This window comes from Mytilus galloprovincialis, chromosome 6 (genome assembly GCF_965363235.1).
Source record: "Mytilus galloprovincialis chromosome 6, xbMytGall1.hap1.1, whole genome shotgun sequence".
NCBI lineage: Eukaryota > Metazoa > Mollusca > Bivalvia > Mytilida > Mytilidae > Mytilus > Mytilus galloprovincialis.
The window spans coordinates 13510112-13536895 of NC_134843.1; the positions used below are offsets into that span (position 1 = coordinate 13510112).

At 31.7% G+C, this 26784-nt stretch overlaps 1 long non-coding RNA gene across 1 annotated transcript; it reads left to right on the forward strand.

Annotated features, from left to right (window-relative positions):
* Positions 1-5891: 5891 nt before the first annotated feature.
* LOC143077989 (uncharacterized) lies at positions 5892-24618 on the forward strand. The gene is made up of 3 exons (XR_012978981.1): positions 5892-6043; positions 15693-15721; positions 24559-24618. It is a non-coding gene; the product is annotated as an uncharacterized LOC143077989 (long non-coding RNA).
* The last annotated feature ends 2166 nt before the right edge of the window (positions 24619-26784 follow it).

Genomic DNA, 26784 nt, shown 5'->3' on the forward strand with positions numbered 1-26784 from the left:
CACTGAACAACTCAAATGTAAATTAAACAAAAAAGTGGAAGTCTAATAATTCTGACATAACCAAATGCTCGAATATTATAATCAACGTAACGAATTTAAACACAGCGACTTTATGTTAGAAAAACAAACATAAAAATACTGTTCAGATAGAAAACTAAACCATATAAAAAATAAAGTTTTGTACGAAAAGGAGACGAATAAATTACTTTAACTGACTTGGATGCACTCAGTTATTAAAGATAAATAATGTTGATACCAACTAAATATTATTGTGTTATTGAGACAGAAAATTGTTAGAAAAAAGCCATAAAGATATTGTTAACATAGAACTATAAACCGTTTAAAACATTGTGTTTTGTACGAAAAAGAGACAGATACATATCAGAAACGGTCTTCAATGCATTAAGTTATTAATGTTAAAAAATGTTGAAACCAACTAAATATAATTATGTTAATGAGACAGAAAGTTGTTTTCAAAAAAAGAAATTGCATACGATATTAAAACAGAATATTTAGTTGGATTGCTTATGTCACAAGTATTCTCTAAAGTGAAAATAAAGTGGATATAAGAAATTACAGGCACCCATACTAACAAATGTTAAAGACACGAACGAAACGAGTAACCCTCAACTACATAATCCTGACTTCTGACATGCTATTTGCTAAACTCAAAAGATCGGGTACGATGCACAAAACAACTAAGATAATAAACAATGAAAAGAAAGAACCGAATTAATAGCAATCCCTTTAAGCTTGCTCAAAGTCAATTACAACTGATAAATGTATACAAAGTTTTTATGCTACAGTTATCTATCTACAAAAATCACATGTTACTGTCATATGATAACTCTATTTCACAGCTTCTATGACAATATCGTTTAGAAGCATCATGTTTACCGCGTAAAATCAGGTTTCACCATGTTAAATGTACTAGTATATCAAATACTATAGGGTGAAAAGCTATAGGATACTTATGTAGACTTTTATTGTCTAAAGTATTAAATAAACATGTGTTTGCCTATTTCTATCTAAATGACAATCAGTTAATTTTTCTTCATAGAATCTTATACGCATTAAATGCGCATGATCAATTCAATGCAACACTTTATTTAGTTGTCATCACCTTGTCTAAACCATCTGTACCGTCTGTCTTCTACAATACAATGAACTCATAAAAGACAACATATAATGAATAATAGAAAAGTACTGCTTTTTTGTTTTTGAATAAATAATTAAATAGAATGTCAGAAAAGGATGACTGTTGCAAAGTGTGTCGTCCATCTGTAACAAACACAGAGAAATGCTCCGTATGATAACTGACTATCAAGACGATAAGTGAATTTCAAAACGACCCGTTGGATTTTCGTCCTTTATTATAAATGGTTGAATCGTGACTGATAAATGTTAAAATTTAAAATGTTAGCTACAAAATGTAAGTAATGACAAAGATATGGAGATGCAATTATCCAAGGTTCACAAAACATTGAGAATCCGACAAAAACATATACAAAACACTATGTGTGTTCATCTGATGAAGATATAATCTTTCTATTAATTTAATAGAAGTCTTGAGCTGGAATGCTAGTTACTGTTAAAATTCATGTTGGTCATTGTCATTTGCTAAGTGTTTTCTGTTATCTATTGCTTATCTAACAATACTTTCATTGCTCACATTTTTGATATTTTAAATCGTGGTTATTATACCTTCGATACGTGTCATGCAAAAAAAAACCCACTGACTTGCATATCCCTGCCTTTCCACAAAGAATACGGTAAGGTCTACTTTTAAGGGTCAAATACTTTTCTTTAATTTTGTCTAAACACACACAGAAATACATTAATTTAAAAGTACCATTAATCAACATCTTTAGAATCACAATCATTTTATTAAACATTTTGAACAGTTCAACATCAGAAGTATTAAATAAATAATCTTGGAGATGACTTACAAAATGTGTACGACTAAGGAAAACATATGAATTACATTGGATATTTTGTTTTACAGAGAGTGTATTAACTCGGTTTTAATGATTATATCATGGAAATTGATAACTGAACAAGAACCAATTAAGTTACATTTAGATAAAACTGTTTGTAAAAACTATTCTCATGGACGGAGATTAAATCGTGATCAGAGAAAATGTTTTACTAACGATAAAAATCTTTCGGCCTAATTGCAATTTAATAAAAAGGCAGATATTATCTGTTAACCAAGCTCTTTTCTTAACTTGTTGATAACTTAAATCAAATTTTGAGGATTGCGACACAATTTCATATTGCAGTTTTTGTCATAAATTGTAACTCATAACAATACAGAAATTGGTCTGTAATAAGTGGTGTACATTTGGTCCCCATAGGAATTCCAATAACTTAACGAAATACGGAATCCCCATACATAACAACAATGTTATGTAGTAGAAATTCAAGGGCAGTTTAAGAAGAATCAAAACAGGTCAAATTGACATAGTTCTTTGGTGTGTTGTAACTGAAAAGGAATCTAAAAGAGTGTGAACATGTATATTCACCATCTATCTTTTTTAAATGGCCATTCAACGAGGTGTGTGAATTTGAAATAGAAGTAGGCAACCGTACGGCCTTCAACCTTTCGTATCATTCCAGGAAAAACTGTCCAACGTTTACGTCATTCGATATATGAGGTTACAAGATGCACGCGATACGGGTTTAGCTTTGCGATATAGGGTATGCGATACGGGTTAAGCTATGCAATACGGGTTATGCGATACAGGGTAAATGATACAGACTTGAAAAAAGACTCTTGATTAGATATACAAAATTACTGTATCTAGGACTAAATATATGATAAATATGTATATATAATACAAAAATTCAAACATCATTAAATATTTCAGATAACATTTATCATTTATCAATAATAAATATGATAGATGGTGTCAATATATGAGTACATTGTCATCTGTCATTGATACATAAAACAAAAAGGTACCATTCACTTTGAAATATTTATGACATGTATATTGATATATTACTTAAATTTTCATGACTTCATAGACGGAACAAAATAGCCTTAAATAATGCATACACATGGGATAAGAGGAATAACTCTACTACTTGATGTAGATTTATCCGGTTGATAAATAAATAATAATTGTAATTTGTAAATTCATTAAAAAAATTATTGTCTATTGAGTATTCCAATTCTTTTTATAAGATTAAACTTTGTTTTTTTGGAACTACAACCTAAACAAAATATTATCTTGAAGATCAAGTATTAATAAAAGCAAAATCAGTCGAGTGTTAATAGTTTCAATGGGGTTTCTATGCGATTTTTAAAAATGGCGGAAATTTTCTTAAACTATTTAGAACCCGGAAGCGACTTCACAATTTTACTGAACGAATAAATATAATCTATAACTCAATGTAAACACATAATAAATAAAATAAGGGGTGAGATGTGAAACTATATCAGAAAGAAAACTATAACCTTGGAAACATACCGCCAAATAAAACAATGTACACAGGTATTAGAACATACTTTTGTTGTAATGATTACAGTAAAGGAATACGGAAATAATTAATGTTATGACATTATAACTGTAATATACCTATCAATTACAAAACATGAAACGAAAGATAAATAAATAACTATGTCCTTACAACGTCTCAACATTTAGTTCATTTGGCCTTCAAACTGTTTACAAAAAACGCACATTTTATTGGCACTCAATATATCAACTATTGTAGTTTCGCCCTAAAGCAGTGTGGTGTAAGGTTAAGAAGATTAACACCTTCCTTTTCTTAAAAAAACAATTATTAAGATTTCAACTGCTTAAACATTCAATTATCATGGTAATTTATAATAAATTGTCAATGATGTTTCTTGATCTATTTCATGGATTACTTTACTAAGAAAAGAATACTCTGTGCTGCAATGCAAATTCATACGTAAAATGTTGTATACAAAATCAAGGACATCACATTCAATTGGACTAACTATTATTTGTTAATAAAAGTAAATCAAACAAGAATATACCCGTAGAACACAGATGCCCCACTCGCATTATCATTTTATATGTTCAGTGGATCGTGAAATTAGGGTCAAAACCTTTTTTAAGTTTGTCATTAAAATAAGCCAGATTACAAAATATAACATGTGTACTAAGTATCAATTTGATTTAACCCCAACTATTTCAAAAACTTCCTTGACCAAAGACTTAAACCTGAAGCGGGACAGATGGACGAACGGACGAACGAACGGAAGGACGCTCAGAACAAAAAACATAATGCCACCGAGGGTCATGGTACTGTACACTTAAATTTCCAATTAAGTTAAAATTGAGAATGGAAATAAGAAATGTGTCGAAGATACAATAACCCGATAAAATTAAAGAAAACAGTCGAATGCCACCAATTGATATTCATCCCGCACCGGACGCGTGCTTCAGCTGGCTTCTTAACATATATGTGTACTAGTTCAGCGATACTGAGCGTCATACTAAACTCCGAAATTTATAAATGAACTTAGATTAAAAATCATACAAGACTAACAAAAACAAAGGGTTATTGACTAGGGACAGGCGCAAATAATGCAGCTGCCCATTGGTAAAATATGTTTTGTGATATCTCAGCCCTATACGTCTAACCAATGTAGAAAAACAAACACACAGCAATACGCATAGTAAGACTATGTTAAAAAGAAGCCCGAGTCCGATATAAGAATACCGGTAGGTATATAAGAAAAAAATGACATTGATACAAATATTAGTAAGTACAATAGTTGTCAACTAAGTAATTATTATTATTATTTTTTTAAATAAGTGATTAAGAAAAAAATGAAAGAAATGCCACAAGTTCATGTTAGAATGTAAATTCCAATGTTTCTATTTACATATGTACTTTTAATTGAAATTAAACGAAAAAACAGTTTTTGTAAATCTGGTATTGATAATACAAATTAATTGGCTAAAGCTGTACAGAGAGTATGTAATTGTACAGATCTCCGTTCCCAAAATATATCTGTTATTGCGCGATGATTGTCGAGTTTCAAGTTCCGTTATCATAACGTCCCAAAGAAAATTAAGAGTTTAAGCTGAAGTGAATACATTGGCACCAAGCATTCGTTATTAATTAACCTTATGATTAGCCGGAATATGATATTTTTTCAGATAAAAAAGGAAGAGAGGCGCCCAGTCCACCCTCTGATATTGCAACAGTTGAAAGTAATAAATTTAAATTTTTTTTTTTTTTATATCAAGCAAATAAACCAATTGTCTAACAGCATTTAAAGTGAATTGTCATTTTAAAAAGTGTCACTGTGTGCTTTACGATTGGTTGACGTATCTTGTCTTTCTTGCTTTTGGGTTGACCACGCAAGATTGTGTTTTCTTTAAAAAGAACACGTTTGGTAATAGTTTTTCGAAATCATCATTACCATTTCAGTAATTTCTGTGGTCAATAAACTCATCTTCTATCATCAGATTTCCTCATAAAACAATGAAGTGTTTTGTGCTGATTTTTTATCTCGTGTATTTCACATGTGGTATAAACATATCATTTGATTTGATTTGAGATCAAAAAGAAAGTTATAAATCATATTAGTATCAAGACGGTGAAAGGCGAGATGAATAACCGTTACCATATATTCATTTGTACTGACGATTAATATTTGTTTTATTGACAAATAAAATGTTATGGAACGTGCAAGTTTTGACGTACTATCAGTCAGATGACTGCCCTGTTGATAACAGTATTTTTACTACAGACAGGGAAGTATGATACGAACGATTACGCTGTTCGGAGACTGAGGACAGGTAAAACTATTATAATTATTATTACACCTTCTTTTTATCTTTTACTTATTTTGTGTTAAGTAAAGAATAGAACAATACTTATATTATTTTTATAGATTTTTGAAAATAAAAAAAAAGGAAAAACCTGCCTATACTTTCGTTTTGAATAAAACTGGTGGAAACCAGTCAGATGACTGCCCTGTTGATAACAGTATTTTTACTACAGACAGGGAAGTATGATACGAACGATTACGATGTGTGGAGACTAAGGACAGGTAAAACTATTATAATTATTATCACACCTTCTTTTTATCTTTTACTTATTTTGTGTTAAGTAAAGAATAGAATAATACTTATATAATTTTAATAGATTTTTGAAAATTAAAAAAAAAAGGAAAAATCTGCCTATACTTTCGTTTTGAATAAAACTGGTGGAAGCCTTCTAAAAGCAATCATAACCCGGAAGCGACTTTAAAATCCCCCCCCCCTTTTCCCCGAAAAAAACAACTTTTCACTAGATAAAACATTCTATAAATATTTTCTGAAAGCAAAATGTATTTTGACAAAATAAAATCTTCAATAAAATGAAGCTAAGACTTTAGACACACGGAACACATTCGTGATGGCCCTAATCCAAAGAAATTTTAGTGATTGAACAGCACGTTCACTTAAATGATGTCCAGCGTAAAAAAAAATCACCATAGATATCAGGATTTAAATTGTGTAGGATACACGAGATTTTCGTATACAAAAGACTCATTAGCAACACTCGTGCAAAAAAGCTGAAAAGGCCAAACAAGGTACGAAGTGTAAGAGCATCGAGACCCAAAATTCTCAAAACTCTTGACATATAGAGCTAAGATAGTCTATTCCTTGGGTAGAAAATGATTTCGAAAAATTTTAAGTTTTGTTAACCATTTATTCATAATTATGACCATATCAATGATAATGCATATCAACACAGAAGTGCTAACTTCTTGGAAGGATGGGGATATAATCCAAAAAGTAAAATCACAAAAATACTGAACTCAAAGGAAAATCCAATCGGAAAGTCCATAATCACATGGCAAAATCAAATGACAAAACACATCAAAAACGAATGCACAAGAACTGTCATATTCCAAATGACGTCCACAAAGAACTATCACGCTAGTTATAAATGTTCTGATATCCAGATAAAAAATCACAAATTGAGTTTGTTTTACCCACTAAATTTTTAATGTAATTGAGTGAAATATGTTTTTTTTTCAATTCCACTATTACTTCAAATTCACGCCTAAAGCAAATATTAAATTGGTTTTTTACCACTAAGTTTTGAATGTTTAGTTCTTTTATTATCTAAATATTGATTTGAGGCATGTTATAATGTAATCATATCAATCAAAGATATTTAACCCTTGTTATCTTTAATTTGTTTCCTTCACGTATACATGTATATGATAGCCGTTTCATTTGGTTGAAACATTGATGAGCAATTTATTTTTAATTTGTTACTGGTATCACTACAAACCATTAAAAGTCTGAAATGGCCTATACCTGTACTCGACTGTACTGATTTTTACTCGACCAGTCTGAATTCGTCTGAGATTTGCTTGATAATACTCGACTGTAGTCTGAACCATACTTAACAGTCTGAATGTGTACTTGACCAGTACTTAACCATTTTATACTAGTCTGAACCGTACTCGACCTAGTCTGAACCGTACTGGACCTAGTCTGAACCATACTGGACCTAGTCTGACCCATACTCGACCAAGTCTTAACCATACTCGACCTAGTCTGAACCATACTCGACCAAGTCTTAACCAACCTAGACCTATTCTTTGTATCTATCAACTGAATTTTATCAATTTAGGATTTTTTTTTAAATAAAAATAAAATTTGAACAACAAATTGAAATTAAAAATGTATTAAATACAGTATTGAAATTAAAATTTCACAATAATCAATCATAATATAACGTCAACACAATATTAATCAACACTTACGTAAAAATATATATCAACTTTTAAAATATAAATAAAACAAGCTGATCACAAAATGTAAAGAAATGAATTGTGACTAACAAATGACTAATATTTTCAATATTTATTCAAAATTTTATGAATACTTCGGAAGTATTTTATGGTAACTGGACTATTTTCACCATTAACTTAAACCTAGTAAAGATTTAGTTGAGTTGAATCAATAATGCAGTGAATGTTTTTTTTTTATGAATATATATATAAAATAGTATATAAAACAGCTTAATGAATTTAAAAAATTGTTTTGTTTTATTAAACCAAGAATTTAATATAATCATGATAATAGCATTTCCATAGCAATCCTTGATAACCTTTTTTAAAAAAGAAATGTATTCCAAAGTAACAGTAAACATTTATTTCAATTAATTTAAGTAATTTTTTTGGTCAAATTAACATGGCATACAGAAAGCACATTAATATGTTCTAATTACCTAAATACATGTGTGATTTACAGGTAAAAAGAAAGCCCTATTTTCTTAGATTCGTGTATTACTTATCTAGTACATACATGTATATTTGAAAGGCCTTGTTATTTAACTTAAACAGGATGTTGCAATTTTGAATCAATGTTATTTAGAATTTAATACTTCTGACCAGGTGTGATCTTATTTATGAGTTTGCCACAAGCAGAGGTTATTCTTTATATTTCACCACTAATCAGAACAACAATTTTATTTATTTATTTAATATTATCCCTTTTTGATATAAGTTTTATATAATATATTTTTTTTTCATCCTAAATATAATCATAGATATATTTCTAATATAAGGTTAAATTTTTATAAATTTTGTTGGCTGTTGTTATATATGTCATTAATAGAAATTTATTTTAACAGTTAAAAAAGTAGAGTTTTTTGGTCTAGTATGGTTCAGACTGGTCGAGTACTGTTTAGACCTTGGTTAAGTATGGTTCAGACTGGAAAAATAGGTCGAGTACAAGTCGAGAATGGGTTAAGACTGTTTCAGACTGGTCGAGTAATAGTTCAGACTATTTTCAACGGCAAAGATAAAGGTCAAGTACGATTCAGTACAGTCAAGTATGGTTCAGACTGGGGTCTAGTAATGTCAAGTAAAAGTCAGACCAATTCAGACTGGTCGAGTAAAAATCAGTACAGTCGAGTACAGATATAGGCCATTTCAGACATTAATGGTTTGTAGTGTATGTTTTAACTGTTATAGCCAGTTTTGTATTTTCTGTCAATTTCATTTTGAGTGTTATACTCAATTTTGTACCATAACAATCAAATAATAAAGTCAAATATATAATGTACTTTGGTTTTGTGAGTCTTTGTTTACTCCTTGGTTTTGATTGTTATTGTCATATACGCTACACAATTAACATAAATCAAAATGCAAGGTGAAGTTATGAGCACTGCCCTTTCCTGAATGTTGATATCTATATCTTTAACGGAAAGCTTAATACCAAAATTAATGATAATAATTTTCATTTCCTATTGCTATTATCCGTTTTTAGATGTTGACGTTCCCTTGTCACCATGTTATAGTGTTTATATATCTCAACTAGTTCGATTTGTGCATGTATGTAACAACGTATTTGATTGAAACGAAAGCAATATATGTTTTACTGAAAAGCTATTACAGCAGGGTTTTTGATATTCCAAACTAGTCAAAACATTTACTAAATTTTATCATCGTTACAAGGACATCATTCGTAAATTTGAATTTACATGCAGATCTCATACGTTTAGGTATTTCACATTCAATTAGATATAAACCTTTAAAAATTATTATCCATACACAATAAAAATATTACTGTAACTGCATGAAGTAAGACACAAATGTATTGTTACCATCCGATAACGGTGTATGATAAATACAAGACACATTGTAAGTAATTTATTGTACTACTTAGCTTATAGAAAAGGAGGATGGGTATGTTTTTTTTTCTATTTGTTATGTTTTTTCTATCTCGGAAAAGTGGTTAATTTTTTTAACAATTTTACTTGATTCGAATGAAAAATTCAGAAAGATTGTATTTTGAATAGCAATACAATTTTATTAAAAGATAATCAGGATATAATTATATACCCCCAGTCCGCAGCCGACCCTTTCGTGAGTTACGTTAATGTTATTCAATAGAATATAAGATTATCTTATTAGTTTATCATTTGATAGAGTAAAAGGTATACATAAATATTAAAAAGTTAAGAACTGACACGAAGACGAATATAAATACATGTAGGTCACAGTATGATTTCCTATTCAGTGTGTACCGTTCTGAACATGCATGAAATATTTGCCGCTGGACGTTAAGCAAGCAACCACAAATCAATCAACCTATTCAGTTTGACTGAATAAGATTTTCAAAATCTTACACACGAATATGTTAAATCTGGATTTATTTTATGAAAGTCTACATTAAAATTTATCTGACATATATGATAACGTTTCTTTATTATAGCAAAATTAACAAAACTTCACGTACTTCACGTTATTTGTTTCTAAAATTAAAATGCGGGACTAAAATGACGGTTTCTTTTACACCTATCATCGATTGAACTTTAAAAAATAAATTTCCAAATCGGCAACAAAAAACTATTAGACGAATTAAATTTTGAAGTAAATCATAGATTGCATGTTTATCAAGGAAAATAATGACCTCACACAGGTCATTATTTTATGCCTTTGAGCATATTTCAATGAAACATGGTATCGTCCGGATTGATTCTGAAAAAGAATGATCTGTCGTTCTGAAAGAAAATAACTCCATATAGGTATATAAATATCAGCTCACTTATGGAAACCCAATATTTCACAACCATAATTCACAATACTTGTTACATATTAATCAAATAAGGATATCAAAGTCTCAGTGTTGTAACAATAATCATCATAAATCTTACTCAATAAACAAAATGTAGCCTTTCTACCCTGTTCAGATAGTGTTTTCTGTGTTACAGTAAAATTACCGTTATAGTTTAATAACAAACCAAGATATACAAACTGATCACACATTTCTATCATTTTACCATTCAAATACCATTTTTCGTTCTCTTTCAATACACCTTTGTATCGAAAAACAACTATTTTGGTTTTTCTTAAATTAATGTCAAGACCATCCTTGTATGACCTATCATATACAGTGACTAACATTTTTTGTAATTCAGAAATACTTTCGCTGAATAGAACTGTATCATCAGCATACATAAAATGATAAAGATTTAACATTTTTACTTTATATGGTTCTATTCCTTGTTTAATTAACTCAATGTCTATAGCCTCGGTCACACCTTACCGGATAGCTCGAACGGACGCCTAACGGATAACTTTTTTTTCAATCCGTTAGACGTCCGTCCATATCCGTTGCATGTCCGTTAAGCGTCCGTTTTATCCGTTGCATGTCCGTTAAGCGTCCGTTTTATCCGTCGACGTCCGTTCTGTCCGGTGGAAAATTTTGAGCATGTTCAAAACTTTGAACGGACGTCTAACGGATAAAATGTCCGTTGAACGTCCGTTAGACGTCCGTTAGGCGTCCGTTTTGTACGGTACTCGTCCGTTTCGTTTCCGTTTTGTATCCGTTACGTGTCCGTTATACATCCGTTGGAGGTCTGGCAGATAAATTCACCAACGGACGTCTAACGGACGTCTAACGGATAAAACGGATGAGAAACGGACTTCTAACGGACGTATAACGGACATAACGGATGATGAACGGATCTGAAACGGATAAAATTGATGCCAATTGAAAATTTCTCGTCAGAAATGCCAAAAATATTTCTTAAGGTTCATGAATTCTTATTATTCATAATCGATCTTAGAGTAAGGGCACATCTTCACAATCAATCAGCTGTTAAACTTATTCAGGTCAGACACTACCCTTTAGCGGCATTTTGAAGAACAAACAAAAACCAGTTACACAGAACTTTGACAAATAGATTTGCTTTCATTATATTGCATGTTTTTTCAGTTTTGTTTGGTAGGATTTGCATGATTTTTTATGTGATTGTCGGTTAAAAAGTTCATCAGAGCTCATGTTTTGTCTGTTATTATGTATATATATGCCGACTCGAAATAAAATCAACTTACTTAATTACTTAACTAGAACATTTTCAATATTAATGCGATTGACATGTATTATAATTGTCGCCTTTAATTTTTTCGTATATCTTGTTTATCCGTTTTATCCGGTACGCTTCCGTTAGGTGTCCGTTTTATGCGGTACTCGTCCGTTGGATGTACGTTCGACATCCGTTCTGTCCGTTACGTCTCCGTTTCTCGTCCGTTGCATATCCGTTGCATGTCCGTTATGCATTCGTTAGGCGTCCGTTTTAGTTGGTCAGTACATCAACGGACGCCCAACGGATAACAATTTTGTCAACGGACAACTTTTATTTTCATCCGTTAGGCGTCCGTTCGTCTTATCCGGTAAGGTGTGACCGAGGCTTATGTCATATACATAAATTGCAATATGATTACAATAGAATGAAGGGCAAAAATTGCATCGTGTGTACCATATCCAGGAACAAATCCAAACTGCGCATCAGTCAATATACTGTATTCTTTGCACCACTTTAATAGTCTTGTTTTAATGTCAGAAATCAACAAATTTCCCAACATGAGACACAAGCGAAATTCCTCTGTAGTTTCGTGTATTATCAAATTGACCTTTTTTAAATAGCGGAACTAAAACACTCTTGACCCATATTTCTGGAAACCAACCGGTAATAAGTATGACGTTAAAAAGTTTGCATAACAGTGGCAGTAGCGCTTATTTACACTCCTTCAAAAATTCGTTTAATAGATTGTCATAGCCTGTTGCTTTTTCAGTTTTCAATTTTTTAACACAAACATCAATTTCTTGCTCCATAAAAGGTCGGTCCAATTTTTCACAAATGACTTCATTGTTGACCTCTTCTTCCGGTCCGTCGTGAATTTCTTCTTTAGAAACTAAGTTTTTAAAATGCGTCACAAAATCGGTTAATTTCATGTTGCTTTGTATGGCCTTTTTTCGTTTCCTGAATTTTCGATAAAAGTACTTTGGATTCGTTTTTCTCATAGAACTCAATATGTTTCCCCTCTGTTTTTTTTATATCGTCTGTTTAAGCTATTCTCACATCGTTTAGTTTATCTTTGTTTAGCAAGATTTAAAATTAGTTTGTTTCTTCACACTCATGTTGGTTAAATTGTTTTAATGAGCATCTTAACGTCATCTTTAAAGCCTTCATTCCATTTATAACAATCATATTTTACAGTTTAACAAGTACATATTTTATTTGAAGTTAATCCTTTAGGTTTAACTATAACTTTTAACGGTGCATGACATGAAAAAGTAGTAAAATCACCAATGACAAAATCATTAACAATAGAAAATGAATCACAAGATAAAAGCAGAAAATCAATTATGCTATATCCATTCTTATTTTGAATTGTACAAGTTTCACTTTTTTTCCCAAAACGACCATTACATACTCTTATACCAGAAGATTTAAATTACGACCCAACGAATGAGCCGGCTTTCTGTCCTCTGTTGTTCTTTTACTTGGTATATCAAGTTCATAATTGAGTACATCAGTGTCAATGCAATTAAATACATTTAAATTGTCTTGCATCATGAAGTCATTTTCTAAACCTGTTCTTCGGTTGAGATCACCAATCACTGCAATGTTACCTAATACAATGTTCTATTTGTTCCTGCAAAACGTCAAAGACATCTAAGATATACTTTCGGTAAAACACATTATTATCAGGGGCAAATTTATAGTACACAGATACAAATCTTTACTTTTAAACATAATAACATTGCTTATTTTTAACCATATCATACTATCAGCACAACAATTCAATACTTCAATATAAGGATTTAACCACTTTCTATAGAAAACAATTATCCTCCTCCTCCATTGCACTTTCCCCTATAAACAAACTTTTTATCATAACCATTTAATTTGAATTCCGTCGGTCATTTGACCCAGCACTCATTTAAGCATACGATATCATAATTCGTTATTTCCATTAAAAATTCTTTGTCTTTTAGTTTCCGCAACAGACCTTTAGAGATATTCCATGAGCACACATTTAATGAACATTTATTACACTTATCACTTTCAACAGTAGTACAGCCATTCTCCGCAAACTGCTTTTCCTGCCACAACTTTCCTTCAACGATTAGTTTATTTCCGTTTTAGTAACACTTTTGTCGGGTACTGAGGACTAATTCCAAAACTTGTTTGTCTTAAGCGACCCAAGGCTTTTCGTATCGTTTCTCGATCACCGAATTCAGCAAATTTTAACACCATTGGTCTCGGTTTTTCAGCTTTCGTCTTTTCTTACCAAGTCTGTAGGCTTTTTCGAGTTTCATGCGCGTTTTAGCGTTATAATGTTCAACCTTTGCTCGAGAAAATCTGTAATAATGTTGATGCAATTTTCCGGTACTTTTTTTCCGCTGCATTCGCCTTCTCGGGATCACCCTGTGCACCGGTTATTCCGGTATCCATTTCAGTAACTTCAATTTGTTCATCGATAGCAAAGAACACACGATTATTGCTAAATTTTAGTTTTTCAACGTCGACAAGTCTATTTTTCACATTTAAGTTTACTGTTTTTGAGGTATTATGCTTTCAGACACCTTTTTAAGTTTCTTTTTAATAGCTTGGTGTTCATCCGTTATATGGGACATTCATTGAGCACTATGTTCAAGCGTGCTTATTCTGTCTTTGCAGGATTTCATATCAACATCAACAGCACTAAATTTCGATTCTTATTTGTTTAATCGCTCTTCAATAGATTATTGATTATTGCAGGGATTTTACAAATAAAGTGCAAAATATATATAGGTGTGTTTCAGAGATAAAGAAGTACCTTTATAACTGTGAAAAAGATCTAGACACTAAATCTTATTTGTGATGAATAACAAGCTTGAAACAGTTTAGATCCATAGAGTAATGTCAAGTTTAACTGAATGTCAAAAACAACTTTAACAATAAAAGATACAACCTATATATATTTCGGTGTGTATATCGGGGACTGACGGGCCTTTAAAGAAGATGATCTATACCATGTTTGTAATACAACTTTTGACAAGTAATAACATTTTCGATATATGTATTTTGACAGTCTTTATTTCTTGTATAATATTTTGTACTCTCTGAGATTATTGTTATGTACTGGAACCTTTAATTGACAAGATACATTAATAATATTCGAGCTATTAATAGCCTAATATTGACCTGGTATATATAATAAACTGGGCAGTACTATCTACCTATAATGCAATTTGACAGTGGTGATAATTGACATATTTGTTTCTAATTTATTTTATTTATCTGGATAATTTCATTTTTAAGTTTGATTTTATGTTCGTAATGTTCTCGATATATTTTTATTGTAAATCCCCCTCCCCCTTTTCAATTTTGTTATTTCGTCCAATCAGAATACAGATTTGTGACATCAAGCATGATATTACCATAGTGAAGCGTTCTGTTTTTTAATTGAGTCACAAACCGAATGCATACCCTCTGACTGCGTCATGAAAACTGACTTCTGGTAGTTATAAGTTAATAATATTAACTTTATCTCTACACTTCTTTGCTTGTTACTAATGTTTAAACTGGTGCATGTCTGAGATCCGAAGACAATTTTAAAACTGCACAAGAAAATGTCAAATTGTGTTATACACTTTGTCCTACATTTTGCATTTTAGATTGAGATCTTTTTAAACTATATATCACTGTCAGTAAAACTTTCACCTTTTGTATTAAAAATTAGAGGGGCTACCGAATTTATTTGTGTTGTACAAATATATATGTTGTATCTAAAAACCTGATTTTGCCATAGCGTTTTCAGTTTTTATTAAACCTATAAGCTTTGGGTGTCCCTTTGATATCTTTTGCATATTTTTACGATAAACAAAAGTTGTACGACAATGATTTTATATTTGCAGATTAATTTACAATGACAAGCTCTGCCGAGGTAAGATTGTTCCTCATTTAAAGTTAAATATTTTAATCATAGTTTTTTTGAGACGTCAGTTGTCTGGTTTTCTAAACATTGATATCGTAATGAATCTTTTTGTATTTGATATTTTTAGATATCTATATTAAGAAAACCCGATAATCTGTTTATCGCTTTATTACCCGTAGTTTTCGCCTCCCAACTAAAGACAATTTTACGCTTATAGAATGCAAGCTTGATAATGTCAATAAAAAAATCTTGATCTTCAAAACAAAATAAAATTTGACAATTAGAAGATGTCCAGTCAAAGGTGTGAGTGTTGTGTATATTATTGAAGAAATCACATAAGTCTTTGCTATAAACAAAATCTTCATCATCTAAACCTTTGAATGTCGTCAATGACCTAACAAAGAGCCAATGGAAATGTCATCAAGTCGTCTCGTGATGCTGGATAAGCCAATCAAATTAACGCAATTATCGTATCACTATTTCGTATCACGTTACGTGAAGTATCACTTTCGTATAACACTACGTGAAGTCTGAAACGAGAAATATCTCTTCATGCAAAAAAAAAGACAACAGGCCACAATCATATTAAGAGAAAATGATTTATCAACCCCAGAGATATGATATTAATCGAGCCAATCGACCGAAGATGAGTCCGATAATTATGACGTCTAGGAAGGCTAATTTAAATTTTTGTTTTGATGCCTTTCTGTGAAGTCATGATCCTGACGCCACCATTTTTGGTTCGACTTTGAGACTCAATTTAACAATAAAATTTTCATTGAAGGGTAACAATGGTTGCATTTGTTTAAAAATTCTTACATTTTATAAATTTGTTTGTGCAAAATATTTCCAATGAATCCCTAAAGTGATAATAAAATAAGTTACAATTCCATCCGATCGCATATATATAGCAGTACATTCCCTCCCAAAGTCAAAGTGAAAATACTATTTTGGCATTATGACGTCGATATAAGGCGTAAAAAGAATAGTAGCCTTTCAAGACGTCATAATTGTTTAGACTACACGTGAAGTGTGGTACGAGAAATATCTCTTCGTGCAAGAAATAGATAACAGATTACAATCATTAGACAAAATAATTTATCAACCCCAAAGATATGATTTTAATCGAGCCCAACGGCTTAAGATGAATGTCATACCTCTAACGTTAGGGTTGAAAAGGAATATGAATTTTCTGTTTTCTCGTTTATTTAAAACAAAGGAAGTCCTCGTTCGTTGATAAAACATTATATCCAACGCGGCAAAAATCACGAAATGTTATATGATTTGAAACAACGTCCGAGCACCTAAATATCGATTTTCCAATGCAACGTCAATGACGTTTGATTATAACGTCATGCAAATCCCCGTTTTCCCTTTTCTTCTAATTTTCGATGTATGTTCTGTTTTCCGTGTATTTTTTTTTTTTTGATAAACATTATTCCATATTACAAATATTATAAGAAAAATTTGCAACTGCAAAAGCTTTTAATTACAGTAGATACTATACAATTATCAATGTTTGATGAGGTTTATGCTGTAACCTCATCAAAAATTGAACATTGTATAGTATCTACTGTAATCAAAAGCCAACAATTGTTTCATTATATCACATTTGATCTTTTCTACTTTTCAAATATTTTTGAAGTCAAGATTCTTTTAAAGTGCTCCCTGTTTTATATTAAGTACATCATTTGCTTTCGCAGTTACTAATTTCACTGTGTCAAAATTACACCGCCAAAATTTTTTTTGATTCGATGGTATCTAATATTTTTATGTTTATTCATTTGTTATTATTTATGATATTGAAAAATATATATATATATATTTTCTATCGTGCGATGTTATATTTTCTACAATCGTTCTAGATTAACATTGAAATAAGTAGTTAACATACTTATAATCAAGGGCACACAATTATAATGCAATACACATACCTTAAATAAGGAAATGGCAGACAATGTTTGAGCAAAATAAAATCTTCTAGTACACGGGTGTCATTCGGTTTATCGAGAGAAATGGTCGTGAAAGAATATCTAACGGCGGTCAAGTATTGAGAGACGATCGTGAAAGTTCTGGTAACGGATCGTGAAAGACATTTAATCGAGAAGACATATGAAAGGTCAATACATATTCTAATTTAATAAATTACACAGACAAATTTACGACAAAATAAAACTGTCTGTCAAAATGGTTCAACATTATGATCAGTATGTGAGAATATCCAGTTTTAAAAGTACATAGTTATTACAAAACAACAAAAGGCAGATTGCTTCTCGACATTTCAATGACATAAAAAATGTAAACAAACATTATTTTTTCACAAATTTGACTAGAAAAACTACTTTAATACGAATAAGGATATTCTATTTGAATTAATCAAATGGTTCTTATAGTTATTTTGTATAAACCTAATCTTAAACTTGGTAAATAAAGAACTATTTACACAAAATTGATTTTTCGGATCGTGAAAGATCACGTACCGCATTTTTGAAGATCGTGAAAAGGATCGTGAAAGATCTGATGCTACGAAGACGTTCAAATTAGTCTTCAAGTATATCATAATTAATATTTGTTATTGGTATTGAGAAAAGCTATATAGGTCAACATCCTCAATAGGTTTAAGCATTTTAAAGTATTAATATTTTCAGAAAATGAAATGTAAAATAGTTGGATGATTGTAGGATAAAGCTTTTTATTGTCATTTGAAGTACTCACTTTTCAAGAGTTATAGGATACCCACATTTTGTATATTAGATCCTATAAACTACATGTCCAGTGGCTGATCCAGGGGGGGGGGGGTCGTAGAGGGCGTACCTTTGCTTGGACTGTTTGTCATGTGATTCGCTATGGTTGAGTTGACCAGTGCGTCCCTCAGTCATTTTGAAATTCAAATTACAGTAACACATTGCTTAGGCTGAGAATGACAACCATGGTACCTTCAAAGCAAAACAGGATTGAGCCAAAACGTTTAGTAGTGACTTCTATTTCATAATTCAATCAAACAGAAAGTAATACTCTATTACACTGTCATGAAGAAAAAAAAATCCACAGCAATATTATTTACCTACGAAAACATGTTTTACCCCAAACGCCCCAGTCTATTTTAGAATAACATGATAGCTGAATAATGATCCCCAGTCAGTATCAGCTCTATAGATAGATGTAAAGTCTAAGGTACGAACCATTTGATTTGAGGAGGCAGTCTAAGGTATCTGAGAAAAAAAATCTGACTCCGATTTTTGCATTAAATTTTTAAAACTTTTTTGCTATTAGAAACGAAAATTTCCCACAGAATTATTTAGCATTAAATGAACATGATGAATAAAAAACAGGCGTATTTTTATTTTAGGTCGGGGGTTTGCATGTCTGACCGTAATGTCTGTTTCGCCGAACTGATATATTGAATACTTTTTTCAAGACAAGACTGCAACCTGACTGCTGAGAGTGGCTTTTATGTCTCCATTTGTCGACGGTCATTCATAAATTCGTCGTCATTTCAGACTCATTCGTAGCCTTTAATTGATTTTGGAACCCCTCACCTCCCTTGATTTTATTGAGTGAAATATATCAACCAAACATTTAGGTAAAAATTGGTTGTTTGACTTTTTTAACTCGTGTCGGTCGTATTGTAAATTTCATCGAATAGCCCGGCGTATTTCTTGTTTACAACAAGAAATCTGTGAGGTTATGCTAACTTAATATACAGCATTAAAATGTCCAACCCTTATACTTTACAGCAACTATAGAATATACATGCCCCACGTCAGGAACCGTTTAAAAAGTGCATTTTACACTTATTTTTTTTTTATAGTCCAAAAAAGGTCCAACAAATTTATCGCCTCGCTCCGCTCGGCGATATTTAAAACTTCCCCCCCTTTCTAAATTCCTGGATCCGCCCCTGATATCCGTCATACAGGATTCACCTGACCCCGAATTTGCCTCATTTCATGGATGAAGATTCAGTCCGTATCGCGGATTCGTTAAGCTTTAGGATAAATGTCTGTTGTTATGATAAATGTCTGTTGTTATGATTGTAAGGTGTACATTTTCGACTTCTGCAAGGTTTCATATAACATCGAGCTCATTATCATGCATAATTCGGCAATGTTCGTTTTATGTTGTTTAGCTTTTTGGATATATACCTGTTTGCTATAGCGCCATGGTATTTCGTGTATGGTGTACATGTCTGTCTGAATGTTTCATATATGACCATGAAGACGTCAATTGTATTTGAGATATTGAATGATAGTAAGATGTCTATGTCTGGCTGGCGGTCAGGGTTCATATACTTTTGACCTTATGTTCAGAATCAATTGGCCAAGCATAACTTTTACATTTGTCATTTTCTAAGGCATTGTTAGGATCGGAACACATATATTTGGTCTACGGGATATTTGTAGAGATCTGTATGTCATGGTTCATCTGTTCTTGCAATCTTTTAATGAACCATTTACAATCCTAATTTAAAAAAAAGAAGATGTGGTATGATTGCCAAAGAGACTACTATCCACAAGAGACCAAAATGACACAGACATTAACAACTATAGGTCACCGTACGGCCTTCAACAATGAGCAAAGCCCATACCGCATAGTCAGCTATAAAAGGCCCCGATATGACTATGTAAAACAATTCAAACGAGAATACTAACGGCCTTATTTGTCTAAAAAAATGAACGAAAAACAGATATGTAACACATAAACAAACGACAACCACTGAATTACAGGCTCTTGACTTTGGACAGGCACATACATGTATATAAATAATGTGGCGGGGTTAAACATGTTAGCGGGATCCCAACCCACCCCCTAATCTGAGACAGTGGTATAACAGTACAACATAAGAACGAACTATAAAAATCAATTGAAAAGGCTTAACTCATCAGATGGACAAAAATACATTAAGCACATTAAGCGCATTTGATACTTCTATTAAAACCCTTGATATTATAGACGTTCAAAAAAATTACTATCATAACTAAAGCAGACGAGATTTACTCAAATTATTCATGAAAGATGCTGTTTTGCTGAAAGGTTTTTGTTTGATGGATATCATTTTGGTTTAAACGTTGCATACCCATATTATTGGCTAGATAGTGTCGGTCTGCCTGAATTGCACTTGACCGATTCTCAGATCTGAATCTTTCAAACTTATTTAGACATGTTTTTAGTTGTTTTGTTTTTTAACTTTCGAGGTAAAGTGTTGAATAGAAAAAAATAATAGCTTTAATTTTCATCCTTATCAAAATAGTTACAGGCTTCAACCAGTTGCAGGTTTATCAAATGGTAAAAAAAAATACTGATTTCTGATTACTAGTAATAAGTCTGGTCACGCATTATCTTTCACGATCAAAATAATGCGTTGCCTGATCTTTCACGATCAAGTTTGATGGATATTCAACAAATTCAAGGTTTTCATATACAAATTAATGCTTTTAAGGGAAGAACATACCTTAATTTTGCTGTACTATCATATACACCAAAGATTAAATTTCAAATATATCACGATAAACTGAAATATGACCATTATAGGTACAAAAAGCGTGTTATTGGTAATTAATTTCATAGACATGCATTGCGCCTTTTGTGTTTTTTCATAAAGTACTGCATATATTCTTTATCTTATTTCACAGTTATGTTGAGGAAGTTAAACCATTTTGACAGACATATTTTTTTGTTCGGATTTGTTCCGCGTTTTGAAAATTAAGCGATTTTTTCAAAGATTCTGACCTAAAATTTTCATTAAATGTCTTTCACGATCCGTTACCAGAACTTTCACGATCGTCTCTCAATACTTGACCGCCGTTAGATATTCTTTCACGACCATTTCTCTCGATAAACCGAATGACACCCGTGTAGTAGGCAAAAAACAATAGATCAACCGTTAAACAATACTGATTTTATCAGAACTGTTTTTAATCAAAATATAAATCACATCTTTAATAGTCTTCAAATTATCTTGTTCACAAAACTTAGACACAACTACACTTGTCGATCAGTTATTTGTCAATAGTGAAAAAATGCAATGTAGTGAACAGTTTTTACCTGTACACTAATTAATAGAATAAAGTAAATAATATTTTGAAACACCTTAAAATATTTTATGGGCAAAATAATAAAAATAAATCATGAATATAATTTGATAAAATATATAAGGATTTTATCAAAAATATCTTTTTTTTCATTGTTATTTTATTTATTAATTTCGATTCATTTACTGGATTCAATACAAAGTGAGAGATAAATAAAAAATAACTAAGGTAATTTTTGATTTTTTGAACACGAAAATGTAAGTTTTCTTCAAATTACAAAAATTAGTACCAACGAAAATAAATGAATCCACAGAATTTTAAGTTGACTTTAGCTTGTGGAGATGATTAAGTTGACCTGTCGTGATAATCATCTCAAAGAGTCAACATACAATGTGATAAGTTCGACTTAATTATCTCACCAACTCATCTTCATGCGGGCAGAAGTAAGCCTCCATGAATATGCATGAGGATAATGACATGATAAATTCCAAACTATAACGATTTTAAAATTGAAATAGTGAAATATTTGTTATTCGCAGGTTTTTTATAGAATTTTAGCCTGAATTGTATCTTCTGAATTGATTTATGAGTTTTGAACATCTGTAAACTCTTGCCTCTTGTTTGGATTAGATATTTATTTTTATTTTTTATTTATGGAATGTTAAAACACTAATACATATGAAAAACAGATATCAGTTATATGTCAGTGTGACAGCCGTCTTATTATACAACATACCACAAACTGAATGACCCGAAATTGTTCAAGTAGAAATAAGAAAACATAGTATGAGATAAATCTCTAACCAAGTCACAATGTGTAATCAAAGTACTGAAGTACTGACCATCGGATGACCGCAAAATCTTCTGGATGGACACAAGCATTTTATCTCTGAAAATAAATTCTAATGCAACAACATTTGAAACGTTCATTTTGATTGGATAACGTCACTTATTTGCATGGCATTAATTGACCATTGATGCTATGGGATATACGCGCAAGCGCAGACGGCATATGACAGATTTTAAATTGTTTTAACGTTATTTTCTGTCGGTTTCATTAGAATGGAGATAACAATATTGTATGTTAAGCTCCGACGGCATCAACTGGCGATTTGATGGTCGAAAATACCCGTTTACTGTCTCCGCTAACGCGTCGCCAGCAAACTTAATTTGCGACCATCAAATCCCCAATTGATGCCGTCGGAGCTTAAAATACAATACAGTTATCTCCTAAGTCCCATCTCTATATATAGATATAGGAATGTTATTTTGCAATCAATAATGTCCACGAATTTATACGATCGGTTACCTGTCAAAAACGAAAGTCAAATATATGTGGCAACAAAACATCGGAATGCCTTCATGGTCATCGCGAAGAAAAAGGCAAATAATTATATTAGGTTGAAGTGCGGTATGAATCACGGAGCCTTGACACACACCGAACAGCTAGCTTTCAGTAGGCCCAAAAAAGACTAGTGTTAAACAATTAAACAGAAAAACCAACGGTTTCATCTATTAAAAAATGGACAAAGATACCAGAGGGATACTCAAATGCATAGATAGAAAATAAACTGACAACGCTATGGCTAAAAGATTAAAAGACAAACAGACAGATAATAGTACACAAAACACAGTATATACAATTTAAGTCTAAGCAACACGAACCACACCAAAAACTGGGGTTGGTTGCAAATGCTCCGGAAGGATAGGCAGATCGTGCTTCACAGGCGTAATCCACCGTTGTGCTATACGATAAACAAGAAACGAGAAATACTCATGAACAATATTTACAAACGACAACCACTGATCAGGTTCCTCACCTAGGACAGGTGCAAAGAAATACAGCGGGCTTAAACTTTTTAACAGGCGTTAAACTTAAACACAAACCTGTACCAGCAGTTAAACATTACACAATATAAATGTGAAATGGCTTAATTGCTTAACGCAATCAAAATAACATATCAACAAATATAAGTAAAGATTATACATATAAATGTGATATATGAAACAATATAAACACAATATTTATAAAAAAAAAAGCGTATCAATGCCAATTTATAGTCATCAACAAACAGGTGTCTATAAAATATGTTAAGACAAAGACTAGAGTCATCTCACGTTTGTTGAGCATTTCTAAATATTATTTGTACTAATTCTTTGACTTTCCTAAATTCCAGAAATGCAAACGTAGACACATGTATGTGAACTCTGAAAAATGTGAATCTTCCCAAACGTATCTAATCCCCAAAACGTACCAATTTTGTCAAATCGGGTCCATCTTATGATATATCGCAATAACACGCTCAAATTCTTTTCTACTAAACGTATCCAATAATAAAAAATTTATTTCGTTCAAATGTGTCCGACTTTTTCCTCCGCAAAACGTTACTTTTCAAATACTATTGTATTCCGGCAAAACATGTCCATTTGTCAGACGCGTTTTGACGGATAACAATCGTCGGACTCATTTGGACGTGGAACAAATTGGACACGTTTGGTAATGCCCGCACTTTTTATTTGACATTGTGCGCTCACTTTGCTTCAACTCGTGAAACTGTGGTTCTTTAAAGACACATTATACTGCAACCTTTTTCACAACATCAAAACAGCACCCTTTGAAAAATTACAACTAATTAAAGGTCTTAATAAAAACTTTCATTTTGTACACTTTGAGTCTAAGGTCCCTGTTATAATATCAGCTAAATTTGATTTTTAAAACAATATTTTACGAAGCACTTTTTAAAATTAGATATAGATGTTTGCTGTTGTATGAAGTAGAATTCAATCCAGTTTATAAAATATGTTTTATTTTTGTAGGATTCAGACACAGATTCATACAAAGATTCATATTTAGATCCAAGCTATTCATATTATGGGGTAATGTTTGTTTTTCCTTTCATAGAGTGCATTTGTTTTATTCTATGATGTCTTTATGGAAGGATGATAATAAAAAACAGAAAAAAATCATATAGCAGGTCTATATTAATGAGGTAGTGAACCAATGGCCAAAACTATAAAATGACATCTAGGGGTCAAGTCACAGTCTCGAACAGGAAGCAGGTGTATACAAATACATTAAGTTTAAGATAAAGACTAGAATAATCTTAATATTTTAATATTGATAGAAGTTATTGAATATGGTAATGATTTAGCAATACCTCACTGATTTTGGGATATTTGAAAATATATCAACAAGACCCAATATATATGTACCACTGTTAAATTAATAGAAGAAATGGAACCATAAGTTTTACGAACGCTTTCACTAGTTGGTTGACCGTTATGGATTATACGTTTCACAGATGATAACGAAGTTGTTTCTAATGTCTTAACAACAATCCCGTCTACTTTTTCCGACTGGGATATACCGAATTAGACCTATTACCCGGGTTTTTATAACAAGACCAGCACATCGGGTGCCATATGTGGGGAAGGAACACCTTACCTAAACGGAAATCAGCTTGGTGTCTTTTTTTTTGGGGGGGGGGGTGGTCCTCAGTATTAGTTTTCTATGTAATAATGTTTGTCTATTTTTCGCTGTTTTTTTTTCGCCATAGTGTTGTCTATTTATTTTCGACATATGAGTTAGAATGTCACTCTGGTATCTTTTGTCCCTCTCTTATAACAATAAGACATTCAAACTCAAAGGTATAACAAAACCAATGCCTTCGTCTAGTCGTGTTGCTCATGTACTTACAAACTTGTGAGAAGTCGATTGATGTAGGTTACATATTGGGAAAAGATGACGGGGTTGTAAAATACGACAATTGGAACATAACTCGTGATGGTGTCTGTAAAATTTTATAAGGAACGATTTCAATTTCAACACATTGATCTCTTGGTTTATAAAGCTTTCTTGAGAACAGCAGCCCTCTATCAAACATATCATTTATAGGAAATGCAAGCTCTGGAGGATAGTATGCAGGAGCTCATTGAACGTTGATACGCAGAAATCAAAAGTTCACATTTGAAGTGTTTAAATCAAGTCTTTTTTGTAAAATGTTGTATCCAAACGACAATCATTGTCAATTTCAAGATGTACGTAATGATTTGTGGCAGACTAAATTGTATCCGTCGTATTCTTTTTTCGACATTGTCAACAAAATTTAAATCATTTAGTGAGAGAACATCCTTTAAAGCGGAAAGTGAAGTCAATAGCATATGAATAACTGAACAATTCGACAAGAAGAGGAGAACAGTTGGTTCCAATTGGAACGCCGATTGTTTGTTGAAAAACACATCCTCCAAACATGAAAAGTTTTGATAATGTCATTTTCCAATACTATTTTGTTTGAATAAGAGTGATGGTTTTTGTTACAGAGTATGATTCTTATACGTTGGCCAATTTATTTTATAAAACAAAGCAGAACAAATTCTTTCCAAAGTTTCGAATATGAATTATATTGGGAGGAACAGAAACGTCAAATGTTTAAGACTATTGCAAGTAGAAATATACTTAGATTGTATAAACTCTTAACTGACCTTTGGGAATTTTCAATATCCACATCTGATTCACCACTAATAAGGGAATATCACTGTCTCAAATTACATCCAGCTTAAATAAATTCTTTTATGATTGCAACGGTTTGGTTAATATGAAAATTTGCTGTTAAAGACCATTTTGATATTACCGACTTTTGACTGGGGAATATATAATTGTTTTACATGTACTCGATCAAGGAATAGCAAACAAAAGAAGCTTACAATTGGGGCAATGTCTGGGGAAAACATACCGTTTTATGTTTTCTATATACGACAAAAATGTAGGTTAATATAAAAAAAATCAGCGTTACAACGATTGTTAACGTTGTTTTACTTCTTTTATCTGAAGTGTCCTGAGTATATATAATAATTTTTAACCAAAGTAACATCGCAATATCATATTTTTCGGATTCAAAAGACAATTGGTTATATAGTAAGTTGTCAGATCTGTTTTGTTTACTTATTGTTCTTTACATAAGTCTGGCTGCTGATGTTCTCGTTTGCATTGATTTAACGTTTGTATTATAAGGGAGTGCTATTGGTCCGAGATTTTCGTTGTTC